This window comes from Mus pahari, chromosome 5, assembly GCF_900095145.1.
Source record: "Mus pahari chromosome 5, PAHARI_EIJ_v1.1, whole genome shotgun sequence".
Lineage (NCBI taxonomy): Eukaryota > Metazoa > Chordata > Mammalia > Rodentia > Muridae > Mus > Mus pahari.
The window spans coordinates 64,297,263-64,318,924 of NC_034594.1; the positions used below are offsets into that span (position 1 = coordinate 64,297,263).

Genomic DNA, 21,662 nt, shown 5'->3' on the forward strand with positions numbered 1-21,662 from the left:
AAAGGAAAAATGAAAAAAGTGTTTTTTAATGTTTGTCTAACAATAAATATAGTATTTTGCTTTCACATTGAATAACCCTTTTCCTTAGTGTTGTCTTGTGTTTACTTTTCGTAAGTACCTAAAAGCTCTTGGCAGCCAGTGTTGTACAGTCACAGCCGCACTGTAATGAGCTCCTACATGGAAAACAAGTGCCAGGTTTGCTGTGTTATTGGTGCTACTGTTTCTAGGAGCACTGATGTTACCTTACTATTATCTATATTATATAAATATATAACATCAGTTATAAGTAACTCGTGTGATAGTTACTTTTATCTTAAGTCTCTGCATCTTTCCAGTAATATTTTAGTGACTTGCCTATATTATAAAGATAATTTGCCTAAAATTAAATGAGATCTGTAAGTCCATGCAAGCAGGCATGGTAAAAACCTATAGATTACAATTGACCCAGGAGCCAATGAGAGAGCCCATGTTATGCATTTTCTAGAATGTTGACTCTTTCATCTGCACATGACACTTATACTGACCCATACATGTAATGAGGGCATTGGGGTTAATTCATATATTTATGTAGTCCTGGTGAGTTTCTTATTTTTTACAATAAAATTAATATAAAGTAAAGCCTATGATGCTGCCAGTGTGTTTGGATCTGATGAGCTTCTTTTCTTTGACTGATATGTGGTAGGTTTATTTAGTTTATTAACCAATATATATTTGTGATACACCATCCCTGGACATTGGAAATATAGTAACTAATAGAAATCGATGTGGGATTCTGCCCCTATGAACCTTCTCCCTCAATCTCCTGTGAGAGGACATGAATGAAATATATGAAGCAATAGTCAAATACTTAAAATTTAATGAAGGAAAGTAGTTAGGATAAGTATTTATAATAGTGTGATGCATTCTCTGAGAGCCCCATATCTTCGACGGCATTTAAAAAGCAGTGCTTATTTTCTTGAATTTGACCAAAGAACTCAGATTGAGCTCTAGTTTGTCCTGAAAAATGTCTCTTTCATTGAATAAATTGACATTCTCCAAACTCCCAAAGCCACTCTTCTGTGTCTTTTTAAGCATTTCCTCCTTTTCTGCTGAAATATTTATATATATTTTATGTGTATGCAACACAAACAGTATATATGTGTGTGTATATGTATATAAGTATATATATGTGCATATGTATATTTATTTATTTATTTATAAAATTGAACTAGCCACTGAAAAATACACAACTGAGGTTTGGCCCTTTATCTTCAGAGAATGGGACTCATATTGAAGTTAAGCACTGCAGAGAGTGGCCAGTGCTGTAATATAGGTGTGAATACATCAATCAAGCTAAGGTTGTAGAATTGAGAGCTAAGACTCAAGGCAGCAGTTAGGACCTGGAGCGATAGAAGTCATCTCCACAGAAAGGCTATGTACCCTCAGACTGTGAGATCCTCTGACAAGACTTGGAAATCATCTGTAGCTTCTTGCTCCCCTCTCCCCGGGTCACCCTGCCTTGGAGCCTGCAGTGTTCCTCTGGCTCTAGCTACGTAAGAGCTTCTACATACCCGTTTAGGTTTGGTATTTAACAATTATATTTGGAACAGAAAAGTTCCATCAATCTTTAAACCTCATAATCCAATTATGTCAGTAAAATTCCAGTTTTTTAGTCCAGTGGAATTGGGGTAATATTTTGCAAACTGAAGTTGAGAGAAATACTGTTTATTTTGAAAAGAAAAATGGTTGGTTAGCAATTTTTAAGGAGTAAGGCTGGTGTGAACTCGCAGGGGTGATCTGGCCCTTCTGATTGGGCTCACCATTCTTTTAGACTTTTGGCTCCCATCTCTGGAGAATCCCCACTTGCATGGCCCAGACTTGTAGCTCTTTCTAGCAGGGCACCTGAGGTTAAAGAACATCAATCCTGTAAGTATTTGGGGGCTAGGAAAATACTGTGATGGGGTAACTGCTTAAACTTGGTTGTATGTGAAGGCCAAGAAACCCCAGGGTTATTTCCAAGTCAGGCTGCATTTTTTTCCTCAGTTCATTCATACTTTGTTGTTCCCTTTGTTACTGAACTAGAATAGGAAACTGAAGCTTAAAAGTTCAATTCAAGGAGAAAATGAATACCTAAATACACTGGAGGGGAAAAATACCCTGTTAACCTGATTTTTATGTTTTTCCAATAGCTAGTATTATTGTAGACATTTGAGTCACATCACTTTTTGGTAAAGCCATGAGCTTCATTGAAACAAGAATGGTTTCTATAGCTTTTTACAAGAGAACTTGTGATATCTATTTCTTACTATTCCCTCAATAAAAAGGAAGCCCGGTGACCTCCACCAGACCATTACAAATGTGAAACTTGGCACTTAAAATTGCTTGCTCTAAATTTTCCAATTGCTTTCTCTCTCTCTCTCTCTCTCTCTCTCTCTCTCTCTCTCTCTCTCTCTCTNTCTCTCTCTCTCTCTCTCTCTCTCTCTCTCTCTCTCTCTCTCTCTCTCTCTCTCTCTCTCTCTCTCTTTTTCCATTTAATGTCGTTCTGCCAACTAGTGATTTTATTATTATAAACAGGACATTGTATTCACTTTTAAGAAGAAATATGAAGCTGGAGGTAAAATTACAAACTGCAGCTTCTCAGCTGCCAAAATAGAAAACAATGAGCTAAAAATACTGAGCTCAGAAAGGGTGTTGTGGTAAGAAATATTGAAATATATTCAATATCTTCAAGGTGGAGAGTTCCCAAAGAAATTTTCTTCTTACTCCAGGTAAAACCAACCTTTAAATAGCAAGTTGAAGAGGGAGTCATAGAATACTAACCTCTTTCAGGTCAGGCCTTTGTGGGAAACCCTTCAAATACAACCAACATTAAATGACTAATGACCTTACTTTTTATCAAAAAGTCCAATATGATTAAATTACCATTTAGAAAAAGGTTCCTCAGGGAAAGCAGGGTGGCACCATAGAAGAGCAGTAGAAATCAGTCCTACCTCCTCCCAGAACCCCCTGGGTGACTCTGGGATAGTAGACAGGAGTACTTATCATTATCTTTTATAATATAGATTTTTTAACTGAATTAGAATTTTCTAAAAGATGCTGGAGGTTGTGTGTTCCTTTGGGTTTCAGAGGGAGGGTTTCATGGGTCACACCTATGTTCATTGGGATTTCTGTAGGGGTCATGAAAAAAAGAGTGTTTAACAGCAAGTGCTTTTGGAAAACAATGGATTCAAATATTTCTCTGAACCTTTTCTCCTGGATCATCTCAGGGAATTGGTGTTTCATTGAATATACTTCTAAAAATGCTGAACTACACTGTTTGACCCTTTCTGTTGCCATTCTGTTCAGGGGGAATGGTTGAGTAGGTGACGAGCAGTTTATCTAGTGCTGGTAGTGCTGGTAGTCCTGGGCCCTTGAATGCTGAAGCTTTATGGGCTGAGCCAACAGACTCAGCAGCTCTTAGTTCCAAGAGCTGAGAACTCAGAACTTATCTCTTTAGACCTTAGAACACAGACTTAAAGTTCTAAGTACCCAGATTAGAGGCTTACTTTTCTGGTCCCAGTGCCAACAGCCCAGCACTCAGTGACTAGTAAAACCCTCAGCTCTATGTAGTAGCTATCTAGCTCCAGCACTAACATCACAGCCGTCAACCCTTGGGTGTTGGAACCCTTGGTCTTTCCAGTGGTGTTGCAGTTGCCTCGAGCATCAGGACACCTGGCATCCAAGCTAGGGTAGCTCCTAGTGACTTGAGCCAGCAGTATCCCACACACATTCTACCATCTGAAATCTTGGCTCCTCTTGTAATGGGCCCCTTTACACAACTGATACCGTGTTAGAGACACCATAGCACCATTCTGATCTAAGAGTCTAGCATGTAGACTATAACACCTGCTAAAATGAGAACAAAAGCCTATCCATCATAGTTCACACTTCTGGGAAACTCCCTAAATGTACTAACCTTGTTTTCTGGCTTCTGTAGTCTGCTTATTACTAATTGTTCTTGCTAATTGAAGTGAGTCAACCAAGATATGGATTTTGTGCATAAAAAGCCAAGAACAGTAAGGCTCATGGCTATGTGATTTGAGCAAGTTCCCTGGATAACCAGCTAACCTGCGAATAGACTTCCTATTGGCTTTAAGATCCATATATTCCTTGAACCTCGCAATACTCCATCACTTCCACAGTCCTTGTCATCCACTACTTCTTCATAGCCACATGCTGTCATACTGCTCCTGCCAGCTCTTCTGCCTTTCTTACATCATCAGCTCAGCCTGCCCTAAAAGTAAAAATCACAGGAGGCAATAGTCCTTTATCCTACTTAATACTGCAACAGGCAGGGCAGATAATTCAGATTGACTCAAGTGAGCTAAACATCTATAATAAATAACAAGGAAGGTGAGTTTGGAAAAGGTTGTAATATGCAAATAAAGGATTGTATTTCCACCAGTTATGGCCTAGATTCCAGTTTGGCCACATTGGCTTCTTTGTTGAGTCACTCGTGCAACACACTCCCTTCTTTCCATCTCGTTCAAGGATAGGTACAGGGTTATCTAAAGCCACTGGGATTGTTTGCCTGGAATACGGCTTTCCTTAACTAGAAGGAAGAATGATTAGACTGTTTGGCATCTGGAAGAAGCAGTCAGTGTTGTCTGAAATTACCTTTCATGTCCTTACCTTTCATGTCCTTTCAGCTCACTGTGAACTGGCAAGAAACTTGTAGATAGCAATTAAGGCATCCTCAGCAGGGTCTACAACTACACATTCACAGTTGTGTGTACTGCCTTTAGCACTTTGCCAGCTCATGCATTTATGGGAAATAGCATGACTCTTAGGAAAGAAAAACAGCCAACAAGTACATGCACCAATGCCTACTGGCAGAGAAGACAGTTAATTTACCACTTATGGTACAGAAATATGAATGTGTGGGTAAGATAACTAATTGTACATATTCTAAAGAAATTGGGGATTTATACTGATATGAAAAATAATTTCCTGTAAGTGATTTAGGGTTTGGGGCAAATGAGGGTATAGAGAGCTGATTTTAAGGGTTCTCAAGTCTTTTTTATTTTCATAATGAGATTATTATTCAAATACAAGGAAATTGATTTCAGATTGCTAGTTCATGGTATCTTTCATAGTCACCAAGTCATGGATCTAATGACTTAATGTAATTCTATAACCCCTCTCTAATTCTGTAACATTTCTATCATACCCACAAGAAAGTGAGTCAACCAGTCTCCATTAACTCTCCGCCATCCCCTGCCAGTTTCTAGCAACCACTAATGTACATTCAGTTTTTACAATGTCTCTGTTCTAAAACAAGCTTTTGTGTTTTATGGCTGGCTTTTCTTTAACATGTTTTCAAGCTTCATCTGTTTTGTTGCATTGATCAGAACTTCGTCTCTTCAAGCTGAATAGTATTGCGTTGTGGCAACGTGGCACATTCTGTTCATCAGTTAGTGAACTATCAAGTTATTGATGCTGCTTCTTCACTAGTACGAATCATGCTGCTGTGAGTAGATACGGGTTTTTCTATGGAAAAGTGTCCTCAGTACTCCTAGATATTGCTCACTGTGGAATTTCTGGGTCAAGTGGTCAGTCTGTATTTGGCTTTTTTAGTATCTGTCAAACTGTTTCCTCATGGCTGCACCAATTTTGCAGGTCCAGCAACAATGCAGGGCAGTCTTGGTTGCTCCATTGCTCACCAGAACTTGTTACATGGACTTATGACATAACCGTTCTTGTGGGTGTGCAGTGTCATTTTTGTGATGACTAGTGTTACTGACTATATTCTTATGAGAATCTTGGCCATTTATAATATCTTCTGTGAATAAAAAGCTATGCAAGCCCTCTGCTTGTTTTTTGTTTGTGTTTTATTGTTTATTTTATTTGTAGTCATTTATCAGATATAGAAGTTGAAGATTTTCTCCCACTTGTTTGTCTTGTATTTCCTTCACTCCTCCTACATCTCTCCTTCTCTTCACTTCCTCCCCTCTCTCCTTCCCTTTTTTATTTTTTTCAGACAGGCTCTTACTATGCAGCCAATGCTGGCCTCACACTCGCTATGGTCCAGGCTATTCTTAGATATGTGATCCTACTGCCTTGGCTTCCCAAGTGCTAGAATTACAGGTGTACGTCATTTGTCTTTTAGTCTCACGTTCTTGGTAGTATTCTAGGAGCATGGGAGTTTCAGAGTTAGGGATATAACACAGCAGTGCTTGCCTAGCATACACAAGACCCTGGACTCAACTTCTAGCTGCAAAAACATTCCAATTAAGAAGAAACATTTCTAAGTTTGATGGCTGCCAGCCTGTCTTCTTACATTGCTGATACTTTTGATGTCTTATTTCAGTAATCATTGGCCAAGAGATCACAACAATGTACATACAGTCTCTCTAAGAGGTTTAGAGTATTGTTATATTTATGCTTATGATAAGTTTTTAGTTGTTTTTTGTAAATAGTTTAAGGTAAGCATCCAATTTCTAGTCATTTCAGCAACATAGGAAAAGACTTGACTATTGTTCTTGTTAGTCATTTTTATTTTTATTATTTATTTTGAGTTTATGTGGTGTGTGTTTATATGCAAGTGGGTACATGTACATGTATATGCATGTTTGTATGGAAGTTAGAAGTTAATATCCAGTGTCTTCTTCACTAGAAACTGGAGATATATTTCTTCATAGTACTCTCCACCTCATTTTGTCTTGTTTTGTTTCTGTTTGTTTTGTTTGTCTCTCTGAGCCCTGGCTGTCCTGGAAGTCACCCTGTAGACCAGGCTGGCCTTGAATTCGGAAATCCACCTGCCTCTGTCTCGAGTGCTGGAATTAAAGGCATGTGCCACCATGACTGGATCCACCTTATTTTTTGAGGTCAGATCTTTCACTGAACCTGGAACTTCCCAACTTAGTTAGACTGGCTGGCTAATGCATTCCAGAAATCCCCCTGTCTCTGCCTCTCTAGCACTGGCATTATAGGTTATAATTTATAATAACTATATATTTTATATACAGAATAAATATTTATAATTTATAATAATAATAATTATACAATCTCTAACTTTTTACCTGGGAACTGGGCACCAGTGCACAGGTCCTCATATTTATGTATGTAAATATTTGCTTCATAACTGAGTCATCTCCCCAACCCCTTTTGATTAATTTTAAAGTTAGTAAACAAAGTAATAGGTTCCATTGTGGATTTTGCATGTATTTGCACCATTATACTTTGTTCTTGTTGTTGAAATGATTTTTCCAGATTGGCTTGTCTTGTCACCCTTGCTGAAGATCAGCCGATCATAAATGTCGCTTTATTTACATTATTTCCTCTAGTTTCGTGTTTCTGCTACTGGCTATGCTGCCTGGATTACTGTAACCTGTGCTGTGTTTGGAAACAGAGAAGCATAAGTCTTTCAACTCCACTTTTTTTTAAAATTCACTTTACATCCCGATCACTGCTCTTCTTCCCAGTCACCCCTTGCCACAATGCTTCCCCCATTTCCCCTTCTCCTCAGAGAGGGTGGAAGCCCCCCTTGGTCATTGACCCTGGCACATCAAGTCTCTGGCATCTCCTACTCAGGCCAGACAAAGCAGCCCAGCTGGAAGAGCACATCCCACAGACAGGCAACAGCTTTTGGGATAGCCTACTCCAGTTGTTCAGGACCGAAATGAAGACCAAGCCGCATATTTGCTAGTATGTTGAGGTAGGTTTGGTACAGCCATGCATGCTCTTTGGTTGGTGGTTCGGACTCTGAGAGCCCCAAGGGTCCAGATTAGTTTCTCTGTTAGTCTTCCTGTAGAGTTCCTATTCCCTTCAGGGCCCTCATTCCTTCCCCAAGCTCTTCCATAAAAGTCCCCAAGCCCCATCCAATGTTTGGATGTGGGTATCTACATCACTGAGTCAGCTGCTGAGTGAAGCCTCTCAGAGGACAGCCTTTCTAGAGTCCTGTCTGCAAGCATAACGGAGTATCACTAATAATGTCAGGGATAGGGCTTGCCCATGGGATGGGTCTCTCGTTGGGGCGGTTATTGCTTGGCCATTTCCTCAGTCTCTGTTCCATCTCCCCTCCCTGCATTTCTTAAAGGCAGGATAAATTTGAGATCAAAAGTTCTGTGGGTGGGTTGGTGTTCCTATTGCTCCACCTGCCCGACTCCAGGTAACTTCTTCAGGTTCCATATCTCCAATGCTTTGAATCACAGCTAAGGTCACCACTGTTGATTCTTGGGTGGGGGAAGGGAATCTTTTAACTCTACTTTTTTTCTTTCAAGATTTTTGTCACTATTCTGAGCTTCTGTTTGCATTTTTCTATGAATTTTAGAATCGGCTTGTCAATTTGAGAAGACAGGAAACTTGTATTTTGTTAATAATTGTGTTAAGCCTATAAGATCAGTAGTAGTTTTGCCAGCTTAACATTGTCTTCTCTGATGTTTTATAACATTCAAATACATAAACCTTTACCTTTTTTGCTAATTTGCATCTATGCAAAGTTTAGTTAGATTGTAAATAAGATTGCTTTCTTAATTTTATTTTTAAATTGGCCTTTGCTAATGTTTAGAAATAGCATTGATAGCTATTTGTATTAATATGGAACCTGTAATCTTCCAGAACTCATATATTTGCTCTAATTATTTTGAATACTTCAGTATTTTCTTTTTTTATTATTATTATTATTTCATTTTTATTCTTTAATCCTTTTTTACAGTCCAGACTTCATCCCCCTCATGGTCTGACTCCCCTTCCCATACCCCCTGTCTCCAAAAGGATATTCACCCCCAGGCCTCCCCACTCCCTGGGGCTTCAAGTCTCTCAAGGGTTAGGTGCATCTTCTCTCACTGAGGCCAGGCCAGTCAGTCCTCTGCTGTATAGGTGTTGGGGCCTCATATCAGCTGGTGTATGCTGCATGGTTGGTGGCTCAGTATCTGAGAGATCTATAGGTTCCAAATCAGTTGAGACTGCTGGTCTTCCCATGGGGCAGCTGGCTTCTTCCAGCTTTTCCCCAATTCAGCCACAGGGGTCTCCGGCTTCTGTCTATTGGTTGAGTGCTAGTATCTGCATCTGACTCAGCTGCTTATTGGACCTCTCAAAGTACAGCCACACTAGGCTCCTGTCTGCAAGCACCACAGCATCAGTAACAGTTTCAGGGCCCTGGGGCCTCCCCTTGAGCTGAATCCCAGTCTGGACCTGTTACTGGACCTCCTTTCTCTCATGCTCTTCTCCATTTCTGTTTCTGCAGTTCCTTCAGATAGGAGCAACTTTGGGTCAGAGCTTTTGACTGTAGGATGGCAACCCCATCCCTCCACTTGATGTCCTGTCCCACCACTAGAGGTGGACTCTACAAGTTCCCTCTCCCAACTATAGAGCACTTCATCCAAGGTCCCTCTCCCTTTGAGTCCTGAGACTTTTACCTCCCAGGTCTCCAGTACATTCTAAAAGGTCCCCCCAACACACACACACACACACACCTCCTACCTCCCGAGGTTGCCTGTTTCCATTTTTTCTGCTGGCCCTCAGGGCTTCTGTCCTGTTGCCCACCTGCCAATACCTGATCATGTTCCCCCCTTCCCCTCCCTGTCCCCTCTCTCACCCATATCCCTTCCTCCCTCTAACTTCAATCCCCGCCCCCCGACTATTTTCTTCTCCCACTCAAGTGGGATTGAGGCATCCTCACTTGGGTCCTTTGTCTTATTAGCCTTCATGAATCCTGTGGGTTGTGTCCTGGGTATTCTGTACTTTTTGGCTCATATCCACTTAGTGAGTACATACCATGCAATTCTTTTTGGGTCTAATTTACCTTACTCAGAATGATATTTTCTAGTTCCATCCATTTGCCTGCAAAACTCATGATGTCCTCTTTCTTAATAGCTGAGTAGTATCCCATTGTGTAAACAAACCACATTTTCTGTATCCATTCTTCCACTTTGGGACATCTATAGGCAGACCAGCAATTTCAACTAGCCTGGTCCCGGGATCTCTCAGATACTGAACCACCAACACCAGCTGATATGAGGCCTCCAACATAAACACAGCAGAGGACTGCCAGGTCTGAACTCAGTCAGAGAAGATGCACCTAACCCTAGAGAGACTTGAGGGCTCTAGAGAGTGGGGAGGTCTGGTGTGGGGGTGGGGATGAGGGCATCCTCTTGGAGACAGGGTTGGGGGAGGTGTGGGGAGGAGGTGTGGGATGTGGTGGAACAGTTGGAGGGTGGACCAGGAGGGGAATGGAGTCTGTACTGTAAAGAAAAAGATTAAAGAATAAAGAAAAAAAGAAAATCCATATCTCAGGATCCTATGTAGCGACCTGTTGTGTGTCCAGCTATTCATACCCCCAGCAGTTTTAGTCTGTCCTCATTCTATATCCTGCTCTCCCTATGCATTCTTCCTTAGTTGCTAGGGACATTTTAGCTTCTGTAACTGGTTTCTTCCTCTAGAACGATCAGACCTTTGCTACTCAGGCCTCCCTTTGCATTTTGCTCATTTGCTATCTTGTGTTCTAATGGAAGTTTGCTCATGACTCTGATGTAACAAATTCCTCATCAAGAGGAAAGTGGTCTGCTAGCAATAAAACTGTCATGTTTATAACAGCCAACTTAGCAGCACCAAGCATATGACAAAAAATGTATTCAGGAAGTGTACATAGGATGAAGGGAAAGGAAAAGAGATATTACCAAGGTTTTATGTACAAGTATGGAAACTCATGTAATTTACTCAATGTGCTGTGTGCTTTTAGCAAATGCTAGGATTCATTCCTGTTTCCTTTTGATAGTCTGAAGAAAATGATGATAAAACATAGTTTGGTACCTTCAAGTAAGTTATAGTTCACTGGGAAAATTAGTTATAAATTACTGTTGTAAAATACTAAATACAACTTCAGTTTCTGGCAAAGATGGAAGTACCCTGGTCTTTTCTGGTCCTCCTCATAAATGAAAGCATGGGAGGTAAAAGAGGATTGTGAATGGTGGCAAAAGAAACCCGAGAGTCTCAGACTTGAAGAATAACATAGAATTCCCCTGGATTTCCTACTTGCTTCCTGGGTTCTGCAGAAGTCACCAACCTGAGATGTTCACAAACCACAGAAAGGTGACATTGAAAATCCTGCTTCCTCTATTTGAAGGAGAGGGAAAGACATGGATTAGCAATAAGATGTTTTGACAATGCCTAGCCTAATGCCAGTCACACACCACCTGAAAAGCCCTTTTTCCCCATGCACATGTAGAGTCCTCATGAGGATGAGCAAGATGCTAATGTTGGGTTGAAAGCCATTGGAATGTGAGCTGTGATGCTCTGTTTCCCACACTGCAATGATGATCATGGAGTCCAGCAGTGAGTCAGTCTTCCATCCTGCTGACTGGGGACAAGCAGCCCTCATTCCTTGAGCTAGATCTGGGGAAGTGGCTAATCTTTCCTCGATGTGTGCTGAAGCCTTGATGGTACTCTTATTCTCTTGCCTGATCGGGTCAGCAGAATCAAGCAAGGAGATGTTTTGTGCCTCTCAGTGGGAGAGCCATGCTCTGTTTCTCTCCCCCGGGTTGGGTTAGAACAGCCAAGGGAGGGGATGGCCCCATTGCCATCCAATGGAAGAGATGTTTGAATTTCCCTATTAAGCTAACAATGACAGAGTTGAACTTGGAGCTGATGATCTTCTAGTCCCTATCCAATTCATGGAGGCCTACAGTCTGCTTTGTTTTAAGTAAACAAAACAAAACAAAACAAAACAAAAAACAGCCCTCAAAATAGAGGGAGGAAAAGAAGAAAATTATGGGTGTGATAAAGGATTATATACAGAACATGTAAAGAACTCTTATAGCTTGGCATTGAAAATCAGATAAAATTGGACAAAGAATGTAAAGATGTATAAATGCCCATTAAACACATGAAAATACTATCATTCATCATTATGAAAATTGAAATCAAAACCACAATGAGATACCACTGTATAACCCCAAGGATAGCTGAAGCGTAAGAAGCTGATATCAGTGAGTAGCCCTCAAGCACCTCTGGTGAAAGTGTGCAGGTTCAGCCACTGTATAAAATGGTTCTCAGTTCCTCAGTTAGAGACAGAGGTGCCTTGTTGAGAGCAGTTCTATTCCCGTGGAACTGGAAACATATCAGCAAAAAATGTGTATGAATGCACATAGTAACAGTTTTAAAACAATGTCTGCATCCATGAAGTAGAATAGCATTGCTTACAAAGAGGGATGAGGTACTGATATAAGCTATAGTGAACACACACCTTGGAAATATGCTTAGCAAAATAGGGCAGCTATAGAGACTACATATTTTATTACTGCTTTATGAAATATCTAGAAAGTAATCCAGAAACCTCTTTAATGTCTGTCTATCTATCTATCCATCTATCTATCTACCTACCTACCTATCTATCTTTGACTTCTAGAGAGTATGGAGTCAATAAGTAGTGATTATTACGGACATTGAGCTCCTTTTAAAAATGCATATGTGTATGTATGTGTTGGGGGAAGGGAAAGAGAGAGGGAGTTGAGTCAATATAGAAAAGTATTTGTAAACACCCAACATTCAGTTAATAAAAACATACTAGAATTGACTTAGTTCACAGGAAAAAGAGAAAAATGCTAACTTGATAAAGACCATCTACAAAAACTTCCAAGGACAGCATGAATGAAACTAAGAACCCATAAACAGAGCCACACAATGAGTGCTGTTAATTTTTGACAAAGGAGTAAAGGAATTAGGTAGCAACTGGGTAGCCTTTCAGTAAGTACTAGGGGCATTTAGCAAACACGTGCTAATAAATAAACCTCAACCAAATTTCATGCCTTATGTAAGAATGACCTCATTTAAATATAAGGTATAGAAATAACTTACAGAGAAGAGCTCATATACTTAAACCCAGAAAGCCCAGTCCACAAGAGAATGCAGTGCATCTCATAGGATTAAACATTTTTGGTTTGTGAATGACCCTAAAAAGCACAAAAGTGACAGACTGGGAAAAATATTTGTAAGTATTTAACAAGAAGCCAGTAATCTAAAATTCATTAAGGACTTCTAAACAGGATGAGGGAGATCATTCCGCAGGTAAGAGTGCTTGCTACACATGTCTGACAACTCATGTTCCATCCCTGGAGCCTGTGTGAAAAATCAAATGAAGTGCATTTGTAAACCAGAGGCCACCTTTGTCTACATATTGAGTTCCAGGACTACATAGTGAGACCCTGTCTCAAAACAACAAGAACCCACAACCACAAAAATGTGTCCTTTAAGCTAGAGAAAGTACCCAAGGAGCTGAAGGGGGCTGCAACCCTGTAGGTGGAACAACAATATGAACTAACCAGTACCCCCTGAGTTTGTGTCTCTAGCTGCATATGCAGCAGAAGATGGCCTAATCAGCCATCATTGGGTAGAGAGGCCCCTTGGTCTTGCAAACTTTATATGACCCAGCACAAGGCAAGGCCTGGGCCAAGTAGTGGGAGTGGGTGGGTAGGGGAGCAGAGGTGGGGGGAAGGTATAGGAAACTTTTGGGATAGCATTTGAAATGTAAATAAAGAAAATAATAATAATAATAATAAAAGAAAATGTGTCCTTTATTAAAGTTTTTATTAAATTTTCTACCTAGTACTTACTTTCTAATGTAAAAATATATAATTTAAATAAAAATTTCCAAACTTTTTGAACTCAATAATAATGTTATATATAATGCATATAATCAAAATATTTTATAATTAATATGATTATTATTTATATGGTACTGGCTATTAAACCTATGGACTTGTACATGATGCACAAGTACTCTACCACTGAGCTACAGCCTCAGTTCCTTGATTAAATTATCCTGTGTTTTTTATTTATTTGTTTGTTCTTTTAATTGATGCAGAGAAGTTATAATTTTTTACATTGGTACAGAATTTTTATATTGATACAGATTTGAGGTTTTCATTGGTATAAAACTTTCTCTATTTGTTTGTCTTGAGACAGAATTTTACTATATGGCCCTGACTAGCCTGGAACTCAGTAAGTAGACCACACTGGCTTTGAACTCATAGAGTTATGCCTACCTCTGTCTCCCAAATCTGAAATTAAAAGTGTGCACCATTACACCTGTTAAAATTATTCTTAAAATTAAGTAAATTTTAAGAGTCCTAAAAAGGACTAGGTTTTTTAATGAAAACCTAGGTAGCAGTTTGAATGAAATGGCCCCCATAGGCTCATCAGGCGTAGCATTATTTGAAAGGATTAGGATTTGTGGCCTTGTTGGAGGAAGTGTGTCACTGGAGGTGGGCTCTTAGGTCTCAGATGTTCAAGCCAGGCCTAGTCTGTCTGTCTGTCTGTCCTGCTTGTGGACGTTGTACATCGTGGTGCGGAGCCTAGTGCGCACCACGATGTACAACGTCCACAAGCAGTATCTGTCTGTCTGTCTGTCTGTCTGTCTGTCTCTCTCTCTGTCTGTCTCTCTGTCTCTCTCTCTCTCTCTCTCTCTCTCTCTCTCCCCTCTGCTACCTGCCAATCCAGGTGTAGAACTCTTGGCTCCTTCTGCATGCCACCATGCTCTTTGCCATTGTGATAATAGACTAAACCTCAGAACCTATAAGCCGGCCCCAATTAAATGCTTTTCTTTATAAGAGTGCCACTTGGGAGGCAGAGGCAGGCGGATTTCTGAGTTCGAGGCCAGCCTGGTCTACAAAGTGAGTTCCAGGACAGCCAGAGCTATAAAGAGAAACCCTGTCTCGAAAAACCAAAACCTAAATAAATAAATAAATAAATAAATAAATAAAGAGTTGCCACAGTCGTGCTGTGGCAATAGAAACACTAAGACAACACATGAAATTGAAATAGATGGACATTGTATATACATTTTTAGCTTAAATGTCAAAAGACCTATAATTGTACACATAGGTGAAATATTTGTTGTCTTTAATTTTTTCCAATTTTATTTTCTTGCTGGGTGTGGTGGCGCACACCTTTAATCCCAGCAGGCAGAAACAGGAGGCAGAAACAGGAGGATCTCTGTGAGTTTGGGGCCAGCTTAGTCTACAAAGTAAGTTCTGGGGCAGCCAGGACTGTTATACAGAGAAACCCTGTTCCAAAATAAGCTTTTTAAAATTTTATGTGTCGTGAGTATTTTGCCTGCATGTGTGTATGTGTACCATGTGTGTATGTGGTGTCTTCAGAAGTCAGAAGAAGGCATCAGATCCCTCAGGGTTGGAGTTATGGTTTTGAGCCATCATATGGGCATTAGAAATCAAACCAAGGTCTTCTACAAGAGGAGCCAGTGCTTTCAACCACTGAGCCATCTCTCCAACCCCATAGATTAAGTCTTAGAGGCAATTTAATTTTATCAAGTTAGATTAGCTTGTTGTAAATGGACTGTCAGAAACATAGATGACTACACTTGCCTCTTTTCACAATGTGAGAATTTATTGAATAATAATAAATTCACAGGGCTGAAGAAATGGCACAGCGGAAATGGCTCAGCGGTTAAGAGCACTGACTGCTCTTCCAGAGGTCCTGAGTTCAATTCCCAGCAACCACATGGTGGCTCAACCACCTATAATGAGATCCGATGCCCTCTTCTGGTGTGTCTGAAAACAGCAACAGTGTACTCATATGCATTAAATGAATAAATAAGATATTTTTAAAAAATAATAAATTCACGAGGTACAAGAGTTTCAGTTTCAGCAGTTTGCCAGATAATCCTATTTCCCTTGGTAGTCTGGCAGAGGTGAACAGACATTCTTTTATTTCTATTGTAATTGCAAATATTAAGTCTTATATCACACATTATATAGTAAACATCTCTTTCTCTGTGTGAGTATGTGAGTTATGCTATAAAAGGATAAAGAGGCAATGGCAGAGTTTCTGGAGGTTTAAGAAGTAAGGCTCTCCATTGCTCCGAGAACCAGGAAGGACATTGGTGTAGAGGACATTGGCTACCATGAGTTCTGGTGCGCTGTTGCCCAAACCACAGATGCGTGGTCTTCTGGCCAAGCGTCTGCGGGTTCATATTGTTGGCACATTCATTGTGGTCCTGGGAGTTGCCACTGCCTATAAGTTTGGCGTGGCTGAGCCAAGAAAAAAGGTGTATGCAGAATTCTACAGAAATTATGATTCCATGAAAGATTTTGAAGAGATGAGGAAGGCTGGTATCTTTCAGAGTGCAAAGTGATTTCAGAATGCAAAGAATTCTTTGGATTGCGCTCCATAGAAGTTCATTGCTGACCTGCGTTCCTGAACTGTGAAACATGAATGTGTGCGCTAAGGAGTAGTTTCTCTCAATAAACAGTAATTATATGGACAAAAAAAAAAAAAAAAAAAAAGAAGTAGGTTGCTAGAAATGTAAATAGTCTGTATTGACAAGATAACACAGTGAGAACCCAAACCATCCACAGAAGAAGCTGCACCTGTGGATCACAGGGCTGAGAGGGAAGATGCAGAGGTAAACCCAGCTGCAGAGCAAGAAAAGGGGGACCTGAGTCTAAAAAATGAGCAGGAGGACAAGCTGATGACTGTTGGATACAGTGTCAACAGCTGCAACTGGTTAGAGCAAAATCCCCAAGGATGTTGGGAACTCTCTGCCCATTGGCCTGTCTCACACATAGGATGTAGGATGGCAGGTTGGTGGGACTGCTGCCATCATAGTATGGGGTCCAAGAGAGAGAGAGTTGCATCCTTTCCTCAGTTTGGTATGTCCAGTAAGTTCTTGGACCTGATTTTCCCAATATGATTGTAACATTCCCATGTGTCCCTATAGGCTTCATTCATCATGATAATTTTATAGGATAGCCCCTTTTTACTCCCATGAATAAATCAGTTATCAATCTGTGCTACATGGGTGGTATTAGACAGATGGAGTTGTTTGCATGTTCATCTGGTGCACAGTTAACCTCCATCCACAAAATGGAGTCAAAACCTCTATGTAAACTGAAGTCTCATGGGGCTGGAGAAATAGCCTACTGGTTAAGGGCACCTGTTGCTCTTGCATAGGACCTGGGTTTGGTTCTAAGTGCCCACTTCTGGTGACTCAAGTTCTAGGAGATCTGACACCCCAGTCCAGCCACCCTATGGATGCCCATATGTACATAGTACTTAAACTCATGAAGACAAGCATCCATACAGACTGATAATAAGTAAATAAATAAGTCTCTTAGAGAAGGCTCAATCTGGAGGAAAGGCAGTTTTAAGCAGTATAGTAATATAGAGAAGGACACAACCTGATCTTAACATAGCTCTATTTGTTTAAGATTTACTTAAGACATGTGATGAGCTTAATTTAACAATTTTAGTTAATGTGACCAAGACACATTATTTGTAAACAACTTTGGTATATGTAGATAGTACGTAAGCACTAGCCTCATGGTGGACCTAACTTAAAATATATACATACAGTCATATAGAAACAGAAATTGACAAAAGCCCCCAATTTTTATGGAACACATTTGCCATTTAAAAAAATGAGATCGTTAATCAAATGGCTTCTTCCATTGGAGTAAGGACTTATCATTGCTAAATCTACACTTTCCAGGGCACATGTGACTCTACAAACTAGCAGCAAATTTCTACCTCAAGACAGAGAATTTAATCCAAATGCCATAGAGAAGGGTTTAAGCAAAAGCACAGCGCAAACAAAAAAAAAGTCAAAAGACTGGGCCACTCTGTATCTTTCCTTGTCTTAATAGCCAATTAGCAAGGAGGGAAATTCTTCTACAAGTGGGAATTTCTTTTACAGTGAATTTTTAAGTGATCAAATAATATACCAAGAAGTCATATTTTAGAGACTGTAGAGTTGTGTCTAATGTACTTTCTAATCTGATGCAGCCCTTCACCGGGGAAGGCAAAGACCACTTTCTATGAGCCCCCTGCCCCTGAGAAATCTTGAAGCCCTTTTAGCTTCATGGAACCTTTCCTTCCTGTTTTATCAGGTCTGAGCCAGAACAGATATCCTAAGAAATGTATTCTATCCTGGAGTTTTGACAGAATGTATTACCGGGGAAATTGGGGTTCCCTTTTGTGGGTTCTTAGTCTCGTTAATAAAAAGAATTTAAAAACAGACTCAGAAGGAAGCTTTGAGGACCATTTTATTAGAGTTTGAAAGAAAAACAACAGGGTAGGCAAGCTGAAAAATCTCCGCAGCTGCCAGGAAGAGGGAAATGGCCAAGAGGGAGAGAGATAGCCATGCCTTTTGAGTTAGGCATGGAGGTCAGAAAGCCCTGCCAGGGAAAGCATGCTTGGTTTAAATTAAAAGAAGAAAAAGGGAAAGTTATGGTTTCTGAGTTAGAACTCAGAAAAGTGGCTGGCTTGGCATAGTAAAGACTTGTAAGCAACTGCTCACCGGGAGAGACCTCTGGAAAGCATAAGCAATTATCTCATAGTGTGATCATTATCCCTCCCATCTTCTTGGTGTGTCCTCATATGAATCAGCTCTTCTGAGAGGTGGTCTTCTGGCCAAGTGATTGGCAGACCCTATCAAATTAACTCTTAGTATGTAATGCTCTAATCTTAGGGGAAGATCAGAATGGTATTTTTCCACCAAGGCCAGAGTTAAAGCCCTCACGCCATTCTTTTGACTAGGAAGCAGCAACTTTCCATGAATAGGCCTCAACCAAGTCCTAATTCTCCCCGTCTTTTCATATGGCATTTTCAGTCCTAAGAAGAAGCAAAGCCTTTGTTCACTAACAAAGAACAGGGGTGGTGAATTGGTAAAAGGAAATGTTTTTGCCATCTCTCCAGCTTACCTATAGCAGGGTTACAACTTATAGGAAAGATAGGGGTACGTGAGGGGTATGGTCCAGAATTGATCATGAAAGAGGATTCTATCCTCAGTTGTTTCCAGCCCTAATAATCACTGTTTCTCACCTGCCAATAACAAGGCTGTAAAGGTTGAAGAGAGTAAGGTCCTTACTTACGAGAGAATTACTCTTCAACCTCCTGAAGTGAGTTCCAGGGCCTAACATTCCCAACAGCTCCAGTCACTTGATGCCAGAATCCTGCCTTACAGCAGATGCTAGAACCACAGAAGCCAATCTCTTGGTTTTTCTCCCCACTTAGATTTCTTCTATGAATTTGTTATGTACAAATTCATACTTTCTTGTCATATGAATGGAAGGAGCAAAACAATCCAAAGTAGCTTAAAAAATACCATTAAATTATAGGAATTAAATTTTTCCTGCATGATAATTCCTGAATAGGTCTAAACAGCTCCCCAAATGACAGGATTCCAAATTGTTCTCTTAAATTTCTTCCAAAATTGGTACCAAACCTCACAAAGAACAACACCTTGTTCACAATATGGTTCTGAGAAGAGCTTCAAACTTATCACAAACTGCTAAGAGCAGTAATGGTAACTAAGAATGATGCACAGAGGCTGAGTCTTACCAGGAATTTTGAAAATTGCAAAATCAAGCAAGAGTACTCTTCAAATGATGCCAGAAAAGATGAGTTTCAAAAAACTAAGACCCTTTTATTTTTCAGCAGTAAAATGTATTTTATGGGCAGCCAGTACTGCAAATAGGAAGCAGGGTAGACTACTTGCTAGAAGGTAAGTGTTAGCAGTTTCTAGATAACCCACATCCTAAGCACAGAGCCAACTCACCATGAACATGTATAAGTCTTTTCCTCCGGGGCTTTGTCTACTGACTGGCCGGCCTGCTTAGAATCTTTTATTGGAAACCAAGGTTCCATGCCCGTGACCTTACAAAGAGTAGGGGTGGGGAACTGGTAAAAGGAAATGTATTTGCCATCTCTCTGCCTTGCCTATAGCAGGGTTGTAGCTTAGAGGACAGATGGGGAAGACTGGCATGGATGTGAGAAGGTGGATCACTCACACGCTAGACACTCTTGAGCAGTTTCTTAATAAATTAAGCATAACCCTTCACACCAGTAATTGCATTTCTGGGCATTTATCCCACAGAAATGAAGATATCTTTTCTTTAAAACCTGTAGATGGATTTTCAGAGAAATTTTATATATAATAGTCCCAAACTGGAGACAGTCCAGATGTCCTTCAACTGGTGATTGTTAGACAAGCCTTTGTGCACCCAGGATGGTCCTCATTGATACATGTGACCATGTGGGTGACTATTTAAGAAATTATTCTGGGCAAGAAAGTATTTAAGAAATTACACAGTCCTGAAGACTGTGTAGCACATAATTCCATTTATGGGACAGTTTAGAGAAGTCCCACTTTAGAATTAGAAGACAGATTTTAGTTGCTCATGACTCTAGGAGGTAGAACTCAGGAAACTGGGAGTGATCAAGGGATCCTTCAGTCAGTGGCTTTGATTGACAGGTGATGTTTCCAGGAACTTGCACATATAATAAAATTATATGGGGTATATACTTATAAATGAGTTCAAGTAGGAATTGGAAATGTAAATAAGGTTGGCTTGTGTCAGCATCAGCATCTGACTTTAGTCACTGTAGTATAGTGACTTGTGAGCTTTTAAACTGTTTGGATCCCTGTAAAGGGACACAGCACCTGTTTTTATTTCTCACAGCTGCCAATTGATCTATAACTATGTCAAATTAAGGGTTCCATTTCAATATGGCAGTAGGTAAGCACAAACGAGAAAGTAACTGATGTAGTGTGAGGAAACTTGAAAGTTTACAGAGCAAGTGACTTTCTAACTTAACTTTGAAGGACTAATAGGATGTCAGTGTGCTTTGCCTTATTATTTAAAAAAGAAGGCTCAGTTAACATTGTCATGTGTTTTGAAAGAAGTTCTCACTGGTGGTACTGGTCATCACTGCCTAGACTTGGTATTTCCAAAGACTGAAAAAGTGCACACAAATAGCAAGGCATGGAAGAGTTTTATTTACGAGTGGAGTGAGAGTACAGTCTAGACACACTGCAAGGGAGCAGCAGACTAGTTGAATGTGAGTGCCAGGAGCCTGAAGTTACTACTTAGGGCTTGCTTATATGGTTCTAAGAATGGAAGGAGTTAATTGCTAAGGGATTTATATGGGTAATATATTGTAAGGGTGATGTTTTGTAAGGGTGATGTATAGGTAACTTTTTGTTTTTACTGACAGGCTTAGGTTATATGAGTCTGTGTTCATTTTGTATGTCCATTACTATGCTGCATCTCATTTTAATCATGTGTTCACCCACTTGTACATAGGCATAAGATAGTAGAGGTGTTGAAGATCATTCCTTGGAACTAGTTTGCCTTACTGTACATGTCCCCACAATCAGCCCAGGTTGGATCATCCCATTGCTTGTGGCTCCTGGATATCATTTTGGACATGTTTAAGCCCAGAAAAGGAGTTACTAGGGGTTGCTAGGGAGCTAAAAGTCAGAGTGACCATAAGCCTTTGTTTAGAGTAGCCAGAAGCTGGAAAGAACCCAGATGTCCCTCAACAGAGGAATGGATACAGAAAATGTGGTACATTTACACAATGGAGTATACCCAGCTATTAAAAACAATAAATTTATGAAATTCTTAGGCAAATGGATGGATCTGGAGGATATCATCCTGAGTGAGATAACCCAATCACAAAAGAACACACATGATATACACTCACTGATAAGTGGATATTAGCCTAGAATCTTAGAATACCCAAGATACAATTTGCAAAACTCATGAAACTCAAGAAGAAGGAAGACCAAAGTGTGGATACTTCATTCCTTCTTAGAAGGGAGAACAAAATACCCATGGAAGGAGCTACAGAGACAGAGTTCAGAGCTGAGACTGAAGGAAGGACCATCCAGAGACTGCCCCACC

The 21,662-nt window shown here is 40.2% G+C and overlaps 1 protein-coding gene and 1 pseudogene across 2 annotated transcripts in view; both read left to right on the forward strand.

The window, feature by feature from the left end:
- Dis3l2 (DIS3 like 3'-5' exoribonuclease 2) overlaps positions 1-21,662 on the forward strand; it is a 326,249-nt gene that overhangs the window by 170,089 nt on the left and 134,498 nt on the right. The gene's annotated exons all lie outside the window — the stretch shown is intronic.
- LOC110321687 lies at positions 15,860-16,177 on the forward strand (annotated as a pseudogene).